We start from the raw sequence: 16,356 nt of genomic DNA, 5'->3' as shown, positions 1-16,356 counted from the left end.
CAGACCACATCATTGGCAAGTTCTAAGTGTCCACTAGCTTTATGTAATGCATTCTCCATTTCATAAAGTTTCCTCATGGTACTTTCCTCAAGAGACCGTTTTTCCTTTTTAAGGTGGACAACTTCTTCCTTCTCTTACCTCAGGGCTTTTAATTCAGCTTTGTATTTACTCAGTCTGTGAGTTGCTTACATTACCTTTTGCTGGGCCCATTCAATCCTTTCTTGTAACATTGTTTCCAGTTCTCTAATGCAATAGAAGATTTTCACAAGCATCTCATCCTTTCTATCCTAGGACCATTTCCTCCAAAAATATGATCCAATGAAACAATATCATAATTAGAATAAGCTACATCTTCAGCAACACTTGTAGAATCATTAACAACTTCTCCACCAACATCTCCAGTTGAAGCCAATGACAAAGAAAGCTCTGTACCAGTAGCTGCGAAGCTGAAGGCATCATCCATTGTCTTAGGATCAATCCTACAACTTCTCATTGACAATTACTATTCTATTGACTGATTAGGCTTCCTAATCAGCAAGCTTGTCCACCTTAGCCACATGCCATGCATTTGCTAAAGCTTCATGTCTAGCATTATCATCGGTTTTCTTTGACAATGCATTCATAACATCAGCTTGTACAGGGGATATTTGAAATCTACATAATTCAGCTTTCAAGGAATCATATATGAACAGAATGAAGAAATAGCGATGGGATCACCATTGTCATTAGTGTCCACTAATATATACATCAAGTACTTTGAAAAGAAGATCTCTTCAACTTTCTTTCTCAAATAGGTTTCATCTGGGAAAATGCGTCCACGTAATTGTTGTAATGTTTATATGAAGCCCGTAGGGCATCTTGAAATTCCTCTAGCAAAGGTCTCACATTCTACATAAGAAGTCCATCCACAATGAGACATCATAAAAATACATAATATCATAAGAGGATCTCACCTGTATCCATATAAGGATGCCGACCATTACAATATTTGAAACTTATTTAGAATGAAAGTTAAATTAAAATTATTTAACATCCCTTCAAGCTAATTGTATGTACTGAACCTTCAATTATTATGTCTATCCTAAAATCTGTCTTTCTTTTGCTAAGGCCTGCATATATTCTAATATAATTTTGTTTTACAAATTTACACCATTTTCTTGGTTTATATTTTAAGCATTAAAGCCTTCATATCCAGCTAAAAAAATAAAATAAACGTCCATAATCACAAGAGATACACTTAACAGGTATCTCAGGAAAATTTTGAAACAATAGAAACCAACCTCGTCTGTCTGCCCAGTCATTTCATATAGCTCCGTTCTCAAGGATTCCAAAACTCCAAAGAACTGCTCCACTGCTTCAGTTGCATGCCATGCATTTGCTAAAGCTTCTTGTCCAGTGTTATCATCGATTTTCTTTGACAATGCATTCATAACATTATCCTATACAGGGTCAGGAAGCTTCTCCCAATCTACAGCCAACGCACCCTTGAGTGCATTCTTAACATCAACGTCTGTCACTTGGGGTAACGCACTTATGTTTGAACTAAATGATCGTATCAATGTTTTGACCGCAAATGGAAGCCTACATTTTGTGGTTGCATAATTTTATTAGTTCATTCGCAATTATTTCTAAAGTTGACCCATGTGAGCAGTTAGAAATTACAGTTAGCTAAATTCCATCTAGTCGAAAACATTAAGTCGAATAACTGACCAAAAACCCTCGAGAGGGGTTAGTCCTTCCATTATAATTTAGGTAACAACCAAAAAAAGGGGCTCATTCTTCCCCATGTCTTATTACATGAGAATTAAAAGTAGACAATATAACCCCGAGCCATAGAAGCTTCGTGGATGGAACCTATTTGAAAAAAGGAAAAAAAACTCTAGCCAAGTTTATGTACAACCAGGTGAAAAACAAAACAATCGGTAACTGTGAAATTTCATAAATTCTAAAACGTTAGGAAGAGCAAGCTGTATAAATAGTAGAAGGTCGAGAAATTAAGGAAGCCCTTTCCCGTAGTTGTTCTTCCCATTTGTCGCTGGACGGTGCGAAGTTTTAACGCATTGTCTGACTGTAATGACACGAAGAGAAAAGCAAAAAAGACTCAGATAGAGGATGGTCGTGGCCATTTCCTTCAAAGCCCTCAAGGCTACAGTACAAGAAACTCAACATGCAAAGAAAAATAACCCATAATGATTAACGCAAAAGAAAACCCTCTTCGAGCTTAGAAAACTCCAACAGGCCTGGAAGGGCAAACAAAGCAAGATTTTTTCAAAATAGGTTCAGAAACCAACCTAGAGCCACATGGGTTGGAAATTTGGCAAGTTCACCTAACTCAAATCTAATGAGAGGATTGCTGAACCTTCTTTGAAGAATTTTGCAGCCTGCCAGAGAAAAATGAATGCAATGAAAAACACCCAAATTGCCCCCGAGTGCCTGTTAAGTGTTGCAGAAGTTGAAAACCATCGGGCATAAGGAAACAATATTGCATCAATGAAGGATTCGGCTTTCCTTACCCTGCATCCTTATGATGATTTTTTTGTTAAATTCTCTCGATCTATAGCTTCATCAATGTAGGTCGCTGAGTCTCCCACTAAATCAACTCTATTCACTTTATGTCTCTTCTTCAGGTTCCTGATAAGGATACATGTCTACAACATTGAATATAGGAGAAATTCCTATATTTAGAGGTAATTTGATTTCATAAAGATTTACTGAGAAATTCCTTAAGAGCTTGCAGGGACTAATTTTCTTTAGTTTCAACTTATTATATCCACACTTTGGGAACCTTTACTTCCTCAAATGTGCTAAAATCATATCCCCAACTTCAAAATTCACCTCCCTTCGCTTGAGATCAAATATTTACTTATATTTAATACTAATTTCCTGTAGTTTCCCTCTGACCTGCTCATGGATAATTTGTGTTTCTGTAGTGAACTCTTTCGCATCAACACTTTGGTTCTATTCTCCCCCAATTTCATGAGTTCAAAAATACCTCTTGGATGCATACCATTCACAATCTGAAAATGAATTTTTCCTGTGCTCCTATTAGGAGAATTGTTGTAGGTAATTTTAGCTTGTGGAATGACTTGATACGAATGTTTATTATGCTCATGAACTAGATGGCTTAATAAATTTCTTAGACTTCTATTGACCACTTTGGTCTGTCCATCTGTCTGGGGATTGTAGGCTAACTCATATGTCAAGTTTTTCCCCAATTTCTTCAATAATGTTCTCCAGAAATGGCCCACAAACTTGGTGTCCCAGTCCGAGACAATGCTGCAAGGTAGTCCATATAGTCTCACCACCTCCTTGAAAACTAAATTTGCAATGTGGGAAGCATCATTTGTTTTTGAACATGGCATGGAGTGTGCCATTTTAGAAAATTTGTCCACTATTAAAAAAATGAGTCATTTTTCCTCTGAGTTCTAGGAAAACCAATAACAAAATCCATACTTATGGCTTCCCAAGGACAGTTGGGTATGGGAAGTGGCTAATATAGGCCTGCATTCTACTATATCCCTCTAGCATGTTAGAAAATTTTGCATCTGTCCAAGAACCTTTTGACATCTTCCCTGATGCCTAGACAATGATACAAATTACTTAATTATGCATAGGTCTTGTCGTGGCCAAAGTGACCAAAAAATACTCCACTGTGCTTCTCTTTCAGTAAATTATCCCTCATGGTTCCTCGGGGAATGCATAACTTGCTACCCTTAAACAAAAATCCTTCTTGAACCAAATATTCAAGCCATGGTCTTCGATCTCAGATCACAAGGTTTTCACAAGCTTCGTAAATTTCCTTGAATTTTGGATCTTCCTTATACAATTATTGAATATGATCATATCCTATAGATTTAACTTGGAATTCCCGCAAAATTAAACATTTCGTGAGCCAATCGTCAACAAGTTTATTACAACTTCCATTAATATTTTTCAAAACAAAAGAAAAATTATGCATGTACTCAACCCATTTTGCATGTCTTTGGTTCAATTTGTCTATTTTACTTATAAATTGCAAATCCTGATTGTCTATGTACAAGATGAACTCTTTCAGCATAAGGTAATGCCTCCAATTCTTGAGGGATTGAATTATTGCATAAAACCCTTTGTCATAGGTGGAATTTTTTTTTTTGGTCTCATTCAATTTCCCACTGAAATACACAACTGGTTTATCATATTGACTAAGGACAACTCTAATAGCTATTCCAATGGCATCACAATGTACATAAAAATAATTTTAGAAAAAAAAATGGTTATTTTGTTATTTTCTTCTTCAACGATTGGAATTATTCTTCTATTGTTGTTGTCCATTTAAAAGGTTGTTTCTCCCTTTTAGTTGTTTCCACTATCAATGCACAAATGTGGCTGAAATTTTGAATAGTTTTTCTGTAAAAACTAGCTAACCCATGGAAGATTCTCATTTCATGCATACTTGTTGGATAAGTGCAATGTTTAATTACTTTCACCTTATTTGGGTCTATTTTCATCCCTTCAGAAGAAATTACAAATCCTAAATAAACTAATTGCATTTTAAGGAAGGAACGCTTCTTCAAATTTATTAGAAGTTTCTCTTGATGCAATTTCTTTAATACCCGTTTTAAAAATCTAAGATGCTCAATCTTAGTCCTTTTTTTCAGAAGGATATCATCCAAATAAACAATCACAAACTTGCCAATGAATTCTTTGAGGAATTCATTCATGAGACTCATAAACGTGTTGGGTGCATTGGGCAAGCCAAAAGGCATAACCAACCATTCATACAAGTTGTGATTTGTTTTGAAGATTGTCTTCCATTCATCCCCTTATCTCATTCAAATTTGATGATACCATCTCTTTAAATATATTTTGGAAAAATATTTAGCACCACAAAGGAAATCCATGATATAGTCCATACAAGGTAAAGGGAATCTATATCTGATGGCTATCTTGTTAATAACTTTGGAGTTAGTGCACATTCTGCAACCTCTTTCTTTTTTAGACTCAAGAAAATTGACACAACATAAGGGCTCAAGCTCTCTCTTATCAGCCCTTTATCCAACAACTCTTGGACTTGTTGCCTTATTTCTTCATTTTCCTTAGGGGTCATTTTGTAAGCCACCTTTTTAGGTAGAATATCCCCTAGGATTAAATTTCTATGATGACTAATGCTCCTTATAGATGATATTGGGTAACTCATATATGATAACATCAACAAATTCATCTAACATTGTTTGAATTTCAACAAGAAACTCAGTTAGATTTGTGTGTGTAAGGACTATTCGAGGCTTACTAATTACAATGAACTGTACCCCCTCTTCTTGCTTGAATTTTTGTAATAACTCCTTTTTGGCCATCTTTAATACTCTTAGGCCTACGTCCTCTTTGACTCCTTCCTTTTCCAGTGGTAGCAACACGTGGGTGTAGTTGTCTTTCTCAAAAGAGCATTTTTTTTCTCCTATCATGGATAACACTTTTGTCATATTTCCATGGCCTTCCTAATAAGACATGGAAAACATCCATAGGCATGATTTCACATAAAACCTCATCCTCGTAGCTGCTAATTTGGAACAATACCTTGCTCTTTTCATTTACTAGAATATGATGTCCCTTTTGTAGCCATGTCACCCAATAAGGAGTGGGGTGTGTCATTCTTTGTAGCCATAATTTCTCCACTATTTCCATGGAAACCAAGTTTTTAGTGTTGCCACTATCAATAATCACTTTGCAACATTTTCCTTTAGACATGCAGACTATTCTAAACAAATTCCTCCATTGTCTTAACTCTTGCTTTTCTTTTTCTCCTTTAATTAAAATCCTTTTTAGCATTAGAGACTCACCCAACTCAAGGGTTTCCTCTTTTACTTATGTTGTTGCTTCCTTTTCCTTAGCTTCTACAACATGCGCTCTTGTTTGACTCGTTGATTTATTTTTAAGACAGTTCCATGACAGATGGCTTGTCTTTCCACATATGTAGCATCTAAATTCTCTGTCTCTACCTCTACCTCTTAGGAAAAATATCCTTCCTCTTGATTCTCCTCCTCTTGGAGATTCAATTCTTGAACTCCCTTCTTCTTCTCTTGGAGTATGGACTCCTCGTGTTGGGAGATCCCCTTCCTCTAGCTAGACTCCTTCCTTTGCTATTTTGGCTCTGATTCCTAACTAACTTTTCTTCTGCCCTCAGAGTTTTCGGAGAGGCATCTCCCACAATCTTCAAGGGTAAGACACTAATTTCATCTTGAATTTCAAACCTTGGTCCATTTATGTACCTGACCACCTTCTCCACATCCTCCTAGATGTGACCTACTGTTATATTCAACCTGTAAAATTCCTCTATGTATTCTTTCATCGTCATGAATTTTTTCCTCAAATTCTGCAACTACCTAAACAAATTTAACTAGTAATCCTTGGGCATAAATTTGTTCTTGAATTTGGCATGTTGTATCTCTGAGATGATAGTGGTCAGCTATCATGCCAGGGAATCTAAGATATTTGTTTTGGGGGGTTTTGTTTTTAATTTTGGAGGACCAATGCCTAACCTTTTTTAATAACACTAATATTTAAACAAAGTGCTACTATTAAAATCCACATAGTGATTTAGATTGTCTGGTGATGAGCAAAAATAGAAAGATGACATGACTATTACAGTTTTCAAATAAAAAATTAAATAACAATAAGTAAGAAATCCTTCAAAGAATGTTCAAAAAGTTTGACAGAATATACCCAAAATTACAAAGATACAGATGATTTTATGATTTAGAGGTAGTTACTTAAACAAATAGTTTCTTATAATTCATTCTCTTTAAAGGTGATCACTTCAAAAAGCTTATAGGAGAAATTGAGACACAACTACTGCTACCTGGTTATCTTTGTAAAACTTAAGAATACGAAGAAATCACAGTGAATGAAAAATGGAAAAAATTACAAGGAATACAAAACTGTATGAATGAAAATTCAAAATTCTTTTCTTTTCTATTAATGATTCAGAAAAAGCTGAGTACATTTAGTGCTTACAAATGTTTCTTCAAGGGTGAAACCCTTAATAACTCGTGAAAGAGAGTTATCTATACAAGTTTAGAGCTAATAAAATATCTTAAACAAATTTACAAAAATAACTTAATACAAAATCAGGAAAATGATCTGATAGTCGATCTGCCACTATTTTGGTGTTGAACTGTTGATCACTGTTCCACAAAATTCTGAATGTTGCTGAGATGTTGATGACTGTTGCTGAGAATGCTGAATGTTGCTGATCCTCCTTTCAGTCAAGTAAATCAGTTAATTGTTCCCAGCGTTTCTTATTTGGGATAAATAACTTAGTTACCATTCTATAAACCTCATCCATTTATGTATATTTAGTAAAAGCGGGCTTTACTAAAAATATATGTCTGATTTCATTTAGGATGAAAAAGGTATCTCTGAGTGCATTCAGCACAAGCCTTGGTGTTACTGTACCCTTTATATTTGAAACTGAAGCTTCACTGGTCTTTACCTCTGTAAGCTTGCAGACATAATCTTCAATAGGCATTAACTTATCATTTATCACAAATAAGGAGGGCAAACCCTTGTTGGTCAAGGGTTCTAGCCCGCTGAAAAAATGTTGGACTATGACATTAACACTGTTGCACTTTTCCTCCAACTGAAGAACACGATTTTTCTTTGTAATAACGTTCTTTACTTCTAGTATGGCTGATGTCCTATCATCAATACCCAACTCTTGAAGCTCATAGCTGTCTTTAGAATTCAAAAACTTGATTATATCAGTAGCTATTTCTAGTTTGTCTTCAAGTTGATTTGAGATAGTTTCAATGGCTTCTTGAGATTTTTCCAACAAGTCCTTTTGATCAAAAATTATTTTGATATAAGGCCATATATCTTTGATTGATTCAATGATCTCCTCCCATATAATTTCCTTTACCAAACCAAATGTATTTTCAAGGTAAGAGTCTTTGACTTCTTTCTGCAATACCTCAATTTTACCTTTTGCCCTCTTCAACTTAGCTGCATGTGAACTGTCTGCAACTACTTTCATGTGTTGTAGTTTCTTCAGCTGATCCTGAATTTTTTTCATTTGTTCTATCTGAATAGATAGGTTCTAAACAGCTTCAGCAAGCTGTTTAGATCCTTCTGCTGTACTTGTGGTTGCTGCTGTAGTTATAGAGACTGTTGTAAGAGGAACTACATCCATTGGAATATTGGCATTTTTCACAACTTCCTCTTTCTCTTTGACAAGCTTTTCCATTTGTTCCTCCATCTGTTTTATTTGCAGATTTTGTTCCATGATGAGCTTCATCATGTCAGATTTCTGAGTCTCGGTTTCTTTAATTTCTTTAGTCATTGGGTCCTCTGAAGCTGGCAATTTGAGCTGCTTCCTTAATGTTGAAATCTCAGTATTTTTCTTCTTGACAATTTCTTCTGCAACCTTTATATGAGAGGGATCATATCCCATCTTCAACACCAGATCTTCCAAAGCTTTGATCTTGGTGTCTTTTGAAAATGAGGGAACCTTCTCAAGCTTGAGTTGTGATTGTATATTAGCCAAGGTAACCTGCATCTTTGATAGACTCATGGCAGTGTTAGTTAAAGTGGAAGAAATCATTTGGCAATTCTATTTGTGCATCTCAATTTGGTCAATTGGATGTAGATCTTTAATATTGAATTCAAAAGAGTTTTCTTCTAGTAATGTGCAACAGTTCCGGGCTGTGGAATCTGAGCTTGTAAGAAAGATATCTGCATCTTAACCTTTTCAGAGTCAAAGACTGAAAGAAGTCTGGCTTGAGAACTAGAAGAATGTTTCCAAAATTGAGTATAAGTGTTTAACATTAATTCTTCATTCTTCTTCTTAGTTTCATTGAAGACATGAAAAATATCATCTTCTTTAGCCTTTTGACTGCCTTCACTGATCTAAATCACCCGTTGTTCATGAGATGTGGTGGAATGAGTATACTATCCACCAGACTGTGTAAAAAGAGATGTCTCTCCAAGTCCATCAAATGTTGTTTTTTGTGACTCAATAGTTGCATTGACCTTCAAAGAGAGCTTAGTTCTCTTATTTCTAAGTACAATTCTAAAACCTTGACTTGATGCTTTAGTTGTAGGGGATGACTGTTCTTCCCTTCCTCGTTTGGCTGTCTTTTCCTATGCAAGTGGAGTTTGTAAATTTGAAGTAGAAACTGCCTATTCTTCAGCTTCTTGAAGGGTGTTCTCCTTCCATTCTGACTGATTTTTGTATCGCTCAATTTCAGGCCTAGCCATGTGATGATATGGAGTAAACTTATTTTCAACTCTGAGTCTAGAAATCACTCCCATTGGGTCATAAGACCAAGTGAATATGAGGCCAAACTTCATCTCCTTTAGTAACCTATCTGCTTCTTCTCCTGCTGCTTTAGTGTTACAGATGAATTGACCAACCCGAGCCTTTAACTTAAACTATGATTTCTTCTTTGTAGCCACAAAATGTACTTCATCTGCAGTGAGCCTCTGCCTAATGTATTCTAATGCAAAAAAATTCATAGGGAGGTACTTAGGCAACTTATAAGGTGGAAGTTCACAGCCAAAGACTCTGATCTCTATATAATTTTGGTAAAGATAACCAATCTCCTGTTGTGGCTTGATCAACTAACTGTAAAACTTTACAATTCCATCATTAACTCTTGGTTCTTGAGTGCTTCTCAAAAGATTAATGGTTGGATGAACAAACAATTCTATGAACTGTTTATACGAAAATTCTTCTTTCTCCTTCATTCCCATAGAAGTCCAAAAGATCATTGATTTCTGGTTGCCTTCTTCATCTAGCTTCTACAAAGTGAATGGAAACTTGTCTCCCTGAAAATAGATAAAAATATATACAAGTATTGAAGCATACTTGAATACCTCTTCAGTATTGAACTGGACAAATTGTTCATGAATGGTCTTAGCTAGAAATTAACTAAAATTAAAACAAAAAGTGGATTAGGAACCAACATAAAAGATATACAAGAAATCAATGATGGCTTCATCTACATGTTGATCAGAATAGTAACTAATAAGATAAGATAGAATGGTGGTAATTTTCTTGGTTTTGTCTGGAAATATAGATGAATCATAGGGAGGGATTATTTTAGGCAGAGGGCTATCTACAACGAGGAAAAGTTCTAGAGTTTGAGCTCTTTTAGTGAAATCTAGCTTTTGATAGGATTCCGTTAGGCTTTCATGAGAAAAGGGATGGGCTGGCACAATAGTTGGGGCCTGCAACATCTATTGAATGGACTGAGCATTTATGGAGCACAAGATTTCTCTTGTAGGTGAGATAATAGCTCTTTGAGTGGGGTCATAAGATGCATGACATTTTCTGACAAATTTAGGTGCTCTGTGTATCTAAGGGAAGATGTAATGAGGAAGGTGGGAGTCCCAAAGTCCTATTTCATCCGTTTGATCAACTAATTGGTCCTCCATCCAGTAATAGATCTCAAACAAATCAAATTCAGACAAAGTCTAATGGATTTTACAGTTTGTATCAAGTAGGGGCGTATGATGGAAGTCAACTTGTGGATGAATGCGAGGATTTGGAATTTATGCAACTTTCTTCCCCTTAGGATGCATTTTATTAATTGAATTGCAAGCTGAAAGTGACAGAAATGGGAAGAATTGGGCTTCAACATAGTGATAACAGAATAACAGTATAACTAAAAATAGATTAAGTGGACATAGATGCTGGCTTGCTTATGAACATAATGGAAAATTCGGTTGAATGGCGAATTTGTCGCTTTGGCTACAAGTATCCAATGATCAATCGAGTAACGAGAATGCACTGTGTAACCATTTATTATGAAAGAACAGGTTTATAAGGCATAAAAATGGAGCAGGTCCATTAATCAACGACTTAATTGGTATTAGTTTCTCAATGGAACTGAGAAACAAATCTAGGGAATATTTATTTGAAGGGGCGATGAATTAAATGGATAACGGGCAAACAGGCGGAAGCTGATTGGACAAAGAAAGTGACGTTGGAGCGCAGGTGACGAAGTGGACCGAAAACCGCGTTAGGGAGTAAGTTCGGGTGGTAAGTGGTTTGGGATTTTAAGTCCTGAATAACTAGGAGTGGGGGTTGGCATTTTTGGATGGCGGTTTCCAAAACAGCTGACTTCAGACCCACCCCACTGATAACGTTCAGACGGCAAGGGAGGGCCGAGGAGCAATAAGGGCCATTGGATCGGAGGGAGATGCACGGGATGGAAAGAAAATGAATGGAGTTTAATGAAGTGAGGAAGAAAGTGATGGTGGGGTCAAAAAGTTATAATGAATGTGATAGACCTGTGGGGATTCTCGACAAATGAATGGATAAAGTGTAAATATTACAAGATAACATTGAGATTTAGAAAATAATGGTTAATTTAAACCATTCATTATATGCGCATGTATCCACTGTTCTAACTTAGGATAAAAATCCTATCATGCTCCAATTTCATTTCATTTCTCTACCTACCGTTAACTTTCCTAACATTTTTACAATCTTATTCACCTGAGTGCATTTGGACTAGCAACTCAACATTTTCCTTTTAATTATTAATCCACTTCTATCCCTTATTGCTTCCATTGGCTCAGATTAAACTGTTGAACCAATTTTATTTGCTACCTATCAACAAACAATTTAAATCTAATCGAATCATGATTAAAATGTACAATTGGATTGTATGAACTAGTGTGGCATTGCAATAATCTGCACTCAACTTTTATTTGCAAAAATAAAATTGACTAAGAGTAGTGGCATTTGGATTTGCAACACTTTCATAATTTATTATTTTTTCTTTTCTTTCTAATCTATCATTTTATTTTCTGCGCCTTCCCTTATTAGGGCATCTATTCTAACATTTTATTTGATATGGACTTATTCATCAAAATATCCCTAAAATTTTTGGTCTCTTTATTCTTTTTGTCCATATCCTAACTTAACATTATTTCAAAATATATTTTTTAAATGCTAACTTACCAAAACCAAAAATTTATACAACATCGGCTCCAACTAGGGACTTCTTTCTCCTGTAGAATGCAGAGAACCTGCAGATCCATGTGCCTTCTCCTCGGGCTATGGAGTCTTAGCTGTGAAAAAATCACATTGACAGTTTGAAAAAGTAAAGTAAACCAAACTTTTTACAATGGTAGTAGTGAAATCTACTTCAACTTCTCAGTACTGAACGTAATTCTTGAGAAACCTTCCATTAACCAGATAAGTGTACTATATTCCTCTATATTTTGAAGCGCAAAAGTGTTGTTTTCGTTTACTTCAGCAATAGCTAAAGGTCCAAACCACAGGTTGTCAAAATTGCCATGTTTTCCCTTGTCTTCTCTTTTGGAATCCCATCTTAGAACTAGATCACTGTCCTTGAAGTCCCTTTGCATGGCTCTTCTGTCAAACAGGCTCTTCATCTTATTCTGATACTTTTTCAATTTGTATTGAGCTTCATCTCTATTTTCATTTAGTTCAATAATTTGATTTATCCTCCTTGAAAAATGATCAGGTTCATCAGTTGAATCTTGTAGAAACTTTAAAACAGGGAAGGCTAAGTTGGTATGGAAAATTGCATCTTTCCCATAAACTAACTAAAAAGGAGATTTTCCAATAGATCTCTTTGGAGTAATTCTATTTGCCTAGATTGCATAAATTAGATGAGTGTCCCAACTCTTTTTATGACCTGCTAAAGTCTTTTTGATAACCTTTACCAGAGTTTTATTGGATGATTCTGTAAGACCATTACCTTGAGGATAATATGGAGTTGAATGATGTAGCAAAGTATGATATTTATGGAAAAACCCAATCATTTTAACATTGGAAAATGCTATGGCATTGTCAGTAACAATCTGGGTTGGGCAACCAAAGCTAGATAATATGTTTTGTTCAATGAATTTGATTAATACTGAATCAGTAGCATTTCTTACTGGAATTTCTTCCACCCATTTAGTAAAGTAGTCTGTTGCAGTGAGGATCCATCTATGTTGATTGCTTGAAGTAGGATGAATCTCTCCAATAAAATCTAATCCCCATTGGAGAAAAGGTGCTAAGACTATTGTAGGGATCAGTGGAAGAGCTGCTAGTTTTTGCTTACCAGCAAACATCTGACAAGGAACACAACTTCTAACTTTTGCTCCTACTTGTAAGAACAATGTTGGCCAATAAAATCCTGCCCTTAATATCTTATATGTTGTTTCTCTCCAAGCATAATGTCCTCCACAAAATCCTGTATGAAACTGATCAATGATCCCTTCAGTCTCTGATTCTGTTAAACATAATAACAAGATATTTAGTGGGTCCTTCCAGTATAGATTTGCATTTATGATACAGTACTTGACTGCTTTCAATTTGAGAGTTTTACATTGACTTTTGGAGAATGATGCTGGACACTCAAAATGGATCAAGAAATTTACAATATCTTGATACCAATTTGACAAAAGAAATTTTTCATTAATGTGTAGGGAAATGGTTTGATCTGAAGGTCAAGGTTCTTGTGGATTCTTTTCTTCAGGATGCAGGGAAGGTTTTTGTGGATTCTCCCCTTTTGCATAAATAGAAGGTTCTTGTGGATTCTTCTTATTTGAACTTTGGGGAGGTTTTGGTGGATTCTCCCCTTGTATTTCCCAAGCAGAGTTGATGCCCAACACTTTACAGTTGGATTCAGCTAGAAGCTTAGCTAATCCTTGACCCTTTACTAGCTTTGTAGTTTTGATAATTAGATCAAACTCCAGTATTTGAGTGATCCATCTACCTCTCTTCTCATCAGTGTCTGGTTGAGTTAAAACAATTTTTACAGCACTGTTAGGAACATAAGCAGTAATAGGTGAATGTAGGACATACATCCTGAATGATTTGAGGGCTTGTATAAGGGCATAGGCTTGTTTCTCAATTATGTCATACTTAAGCTCGGAATCCCTCATAACCTTACTAAAAAAGGCTATAGGTTGGTCATGGGAATCTTCATTCTTTTGTAATAAAACAACAACAAGGGTTGTTTCAGAGGCAAAGGAAAAGATATTGAATGGTTTGGTATAATCAGGACTGGCCAAGGTTGGAGCTTCAAAGATAGCTTTCTTGATCTGATCAAATGCATGCCTAGAAGAGACAATCCATTTAACTTCATGATCCTTTCGGAGCATATCAATTATGTCTTTTACAATTTCAGCATAATTCGGGATGAATCTTCTTAAAAAATTAATCTTGCCTAGAAAATCTTGAATCTCTTTCTTATTTCTAGGTAATGACAATGTTTTTATGGAAGATACACGTTTGGGATCAATCACCACTCCTTCCTTTGAGATTATATGGCCTAGCAGTTTTCCTTCTTTGATAGCAAACATAGACTTTTTAGGATTCAGGGATATTTCAAATTTCCTACACCTGTCAAAAACCTTCATCAAGATAAACGACTACAAATTTGTTTACCTGACCCACAAAAGCTATATTCGTAGCTCTCTAAAGCGTTGCTCCAACATTGGATAAGCCAAAGGGAATTCTAGAATACATAAATGTACCCCAAGGTGTTGTAAAAGTTGTCTTCTCTCTGTCTACTGGATCAACGTTTATCTGATTGTAACCTAAAAAGCCATCAAGCATTGAAAGTCTTTTTGCTCCTGAAACCATCTGAAGTAACTGATCCATTTTAGGTAAATGATAGTTATCTTTTATGAATATTTATTCAAATTCCTAAAGTCCACACAAAGTCTGATTTCCCCATTCTTCTTTTAAATAGGAACTAGATTGGCAACCCAATTAGAGTATCTAAGAGGCACAATAATCTAGGCATCTAGCATTTTCTCAATTTCCTTTTCCACAGTTGGTAGAAGATCTAGGTTAATCCTCCTAAGTTTCTATTGATAAGGCTTAGCTTCTGGATTTAAAAGAATCTTATGCTGTATCAGTGATGTATCATAAGTCTTTAGTTCAACATAGGTCCAGGCAAAAACATCCTTATATTTTTTGAGTAACTTAAGGTATTGAGTTTTGATTTCAGGATCTAAGGACTCACAAATTTTGATGTTCTTAATGTCATCATTTGTTCCAATATTTACTTCCTCTATATCATCTTGTGGCGAAATTGACTGTGGGTTTCTGAGGACATCCTTTTGATCAATTAATTTCTCTAAAGAAATGAGACCTTTGGGAATAAAATTGTTAGACAATTTAATGATGTCATGATTGGAATTTTTTAAATTGAAATTTGAACTATCATTTTCATTTTTTTCAGTTATATTTTCATCAATTTGTAGAACTGAAAATTCATCTACAACCTGCAGAAAATATTTTAGCTGTTTGTCATCTTCAAATATCTACTAGTGTTTTATATTATCTGGGATGGATGGCCAATATTTGATTTGTATTTAATAAAGCACATTAGTTTGATTTGGGATTTTAAATGAACTAGCAGAGACAGGTAGGGAATTTACATGAATATTCTCATCTCTTGGGATATAAGTCAAGTTAAAAGCATTAAAGAAATTATCAACTGAATCCCAAACCTCATTTCGATAAGATCTAAGCCTAGGATGTTTTGTTTGGCAAAGATTTCTAACTTATTTAACAATAAGCTCTGAGTCAGTGAAAATACTCAAGTTTTGTATCTTTAAACTCTTGTCTAACTGTAGTCCTAGAAGGAAAGCCTCATGTTTTGCTACATTACTTGTAACTTCGAAATCAATTTTGCATGATTGTGTAATATTTTCTTTTTTTCTGGTAAGATTAGTACTACTGTAGCCCCTACTCCATCCTTTGTACAAGAACCATAAAATAATAACTTCCATACATCAATTTGTTTTGGAGTAGGGATTTCAATTGCATCTTCAATTTTTACTTGGGATTCATGTATTTGGTTTGAAGAGAGTTGAAAACATCCAAAGTCTTGATCAATTTCATAAATGGGATGGTTCCTTAGTTGATCTATTTTGCATACAGTGTGTATAAATCTTAACTCTCTATACAACCTAATTTTTTCTCTCCCATAAACTGGAATACTGGCATAAGACACGTCCATCTGTAAAGTTCCCCCTAATTTGGCACAACAAGACCTTGAAAGGAGCATTTCAAATTTGGGAGGGATATCAGTGACAACTATATCTAACACTATGCTTTTTACTGGGATTTGAGCAAGAGTGACTACTAAATCCTTAATAAGTCCTAGACAAGGCACCCTTTTGGAATTAAAGGTAAAATCATGAAAGGATCTAGTTATGTCAAGATTTAAATGATCCATGATAGTTTTTGGCATGAGATTATGTGATGCTCCAAAATCAAGCATACAATTGTATAGCATGATATCATTTGTCTTTAGAGTCACATAGAAAGGGGGCACTATTTCATCTATCAGATCCGAGTGAGGACCAAAGGCAACTGTTGGTTTTTCATCTTCAAGGATT

General features: G+C 35.3%; 2 pseudogenes; one reads left to right on the top strand and one right to left on the bottom strand.

Annotated features, from left to right (window-relative positions):
• Positions 1 to 527: 527 nt before the first annotated feature.
• Positions 528 to 1,583, bottom strand: LOC149239753 (succinate dehydrogenase subunit 5, mitochondrial pseudogene; annotated as a pseudogene).
• Positions 1,584 to 3,273: 1,690 nt separating this feature from the next.
• LOC149239752 (putative peroxygenase 3) overlaps positions 3,274 to 16,356 on the top strand; it is a 30,410-nt pseudogene continuing 17,327 nt past the window's right edge.

This window comes from Pinus tabuliformis, chromosome 8 (assembly GCF_031772625.1).
Source record: "Pinus tabuliformis cultivar Carrire ecotype Pingquan chromosome 8, CPIR1, whole genome shotgun sequence".
Taxonomy (NCBI): domain Eukaryota; kingdom Viridiplantae; phylum Streptophyta; class Pinopsida; order Pinales; family Pinaceae; genus Pinus; species Pinus tabuliformis.
Note: the sequence above shows the minus strand (reverse complement) of the source record. Positions and strands in the feature narration are given on the sequence as shown.